This window comes from Periplaneta americana, chromosome 9, assembly GCF_040183065.1.
Source record: "Periplaneta americana isolate PAMFEO1 chromosome 9, P.americana_PAMFEO1_priV1, whole genome shotgun sequence".
Taxonomy (NCBI): Eukaryota; Metazoa; Arthropoda; class Insecta; order Blattodea; family Blattidae; genus Periplaneta; species Periplaneta americana.
Window position 1 is genome coordinate 112089035 of NC_091125.1, and position 3064 is coordinate 112092098.

Below are 3064 nucleotides of genomic sequence, written 5' to 3' on the forward strand. Positions count from 1 at the left end.
CCTTAATAGTTGTGGTAATTATTAACCAGTCCAATCAATATTCAGTGGTAGAGATGAAACACTTTATTCTTAACATATCTTCATAAAATAAGTTACATGAAGTGAAAACGGGGGAGCAAGGAGGCCACTTCATCCACTGTTCATCTGCATCTAAGTTAGGCTATAGCGATTACATTTGTCACTAGTATAAGCCTAGAAGTTGTCTCATCGCTAAACAGTAGACGCTGTGCAATAGTTTCACCATTATTCATTTCAGCTTGCGAAGTCGAAGCCGCGAAAAAGTTTTTTTTTTTTTTTTTTTTTTTTTTTTTTTTTTTTTTTTTTTTTTTTTTTTTTTTTGAGCGCAGGACTTGCCGCACAGTCGCTTTCGGAATGACTACGTAATTTACTGCTTCTTCTCTGCAGAGATTTCCTTGGATTTGAATTGAAAGTTACCTCCATCTGCTTTAGAGACTCTTCGCTCACACGAGGACGGCCACTGCTTTTCTTCTTACAAATACATCCCTGGTTTTGAGAATAGTTGCCAAACCATCTTTGAATCGATGCTGTAGAGGTGGATCTTTGCGAAACCGTCTTAGGAAGGACAGCTGAACACTGTTGCATGAATTCTTCTTTGCATATTCTCACATCGCGTCTTCGATATTATTACACGTCCGTACATTAATATAATAAGCAAGCTCTAAGTTCAGCCAAACAGAACGCACTGCTGCTGTTCGCAGTTGCACAATGGCGTCGTTGGATAAAATGTTAGTTCCGTTTTGTCAGACACATCCCTGTTTGTATGACAAGAAAATCAAGTCATACTTGAACGGTTCTTTAAGAAATAAAAATTATTTGCGTTAAAAGATAATGTACGAGTATGAGATTCAATTTCACTTGAATTGAACTGTGAAAGTAAATAAAAATAGTTTTGCATTAATGTTAATTAACTAATTATATTAATGCACGGACTTAACCTATTTTTGTAACATTTTATAACGATTTAGTTATTTATTTCTATTCTATCATAAATGTCGTGGAATCAGAAAATAATTTGAAATTGTAATTGTTATTTTATCAGAAAATTCTGCATTTTATTACAGTTGATGTTTGTCAATCAAGAATGAAACTAACAAGAACAATACAAGTAGCCATTTTGAATCAGTTGTCATCCTTCCACTTGTTATCTATTCTGAGTGGCTAATACGTTTGCGTCTTCCATTGTGAATGCCTACATCCCAGTATTTCTACGCGTTTAAATTTTATGTTCTTACGTTTACGCTTAATTTTCATTGTGAATGGGCCTTAAGACTTTAGGCCATAATAGTAGAAATGTTTAAAGATACAAGCTGTAGCCGGGATTCGCTATGCTGAACGCTTTATCTGTTGCGTACAGTGCGGTCGGTACATTGGTAGGCCTATTCCTAAGAAATGTTAAATGTTATGTTTTATTTAACAACGCTCGCAATTGCCGAGGTTATATCAGCGTCGCCGGTGAGCCGGAATTTTGTCTCGCAGGAGTTCTTTTACATGCCAGTAAATCTACTGAGATGAGCCTGGCGCATTTAAGCACACTTAAATGCCATCGACCTGGCCCGGGATCGAACCCGCAACCTCAGGCATAGAAGGCCAGCGCTATAGCTACTATAGTCCCGTCGCTCTAATTTCCGGCAGCCAATCGCGTTCCAGGTCGGCTACATTTAAACGTGTGCTTCTTGTGATTCGCTGAGGAAGACGTTATTCATTTCTTAAGGCTCGATAAATACTTAATATAATCGCCCGCCATTTTGGCTCTTTCGTTGGCGTTCGCAGAAAGCACACGAGGACGTTATTTTCCGCTCAATTATTTGCTGAATTACAGTGCGTTTGATTTATTATCATAGGAGCTACGATATGATAATGTTTAGCGGTGTGGCAAATAGATTCCTCGTATGGTAGCTCGGCAACGAAAGAACAAAAATGGCGAACGATACTACCTACCTAGACTTTATAGAGCCTTCACTTCCTAAGACGTAAGCAAAGAGGAGGAGTCACGCCGGGAATAATAGCGTCGCGACTATAACTCCGCCAACCAGGCCGACTATTCCTAAGAATATAATCCAGTAAACAAATGCACAGTATGAAAACGAAAATAACATGGTAACATATATGTAAATTGGTTTAAATGGTATGTTGAGGTGAAAGTAAAATGATGTAAGACTACAGTAGGCCTACAATAGGAAAAGTTCGCCCATAGGCCGAATTAAATAAAATAGGTTCTACTGGACGTCGTTCTTAAGCAATGTTAATTGACTCGGATCGACGAAAATATTTTAATAGTCTTTATTAAACAAAAATGTGTACAACTTTCAGCCATTTTTATTTCGCACTCCCAGTAAATACTGCCGTATGTAGAAAATCACGTTCGTAAATTCTTTCCAACACTATTTTACTAGTTGAAGGTATGAAATTCTAATAGTAAAATATTAAATTATGAACGGTTTAATTAAAATATTTTTACAGCAGTATTTTACCAGGAAATAGCGTGTCTTTACAATCATAATTTTCGAGTTACCTAAAAACATGATATGTTTTATATCTAAAAATAACTTCGAAGATTGAAAAATTTGTTACATAATGTGGCTCAATATACTAATCCCCGATTACCTCTAAATATATTTGCACGTATATCCCTCCCACTCTGTATAAATGTCACCACTAGCACACATTTCTTGTACACACAACTTTGGAACGTATACAATGGCTTGGAAACACCCGATAGTTAGAGAGAGAGAGAGAGAGAGAGAGAAGTTTCGTTGAGTCCTGGACATCCCTGAAATAATAAATAAACATAGGAAGCTCAAAACAAATCTGCACTTTACATTTTTTTATTTTTACTTAACATTTCTCTTCCACTTTCCCTTTCTTTACCTGTGTATTTATCTCTTATGCATGTGTAATAATATTCCTTCGAGGCATTCTCAACTACTTTCGTAATTGTTATTTATTCTTTAATGAGGAAGTTATATCACTCCGTATGATTGGAATTCTCTTCGGTGAAAGGGGAGATTTTCGTAAATAGCCAGTTGCAGTTAAGAAGCGAGAG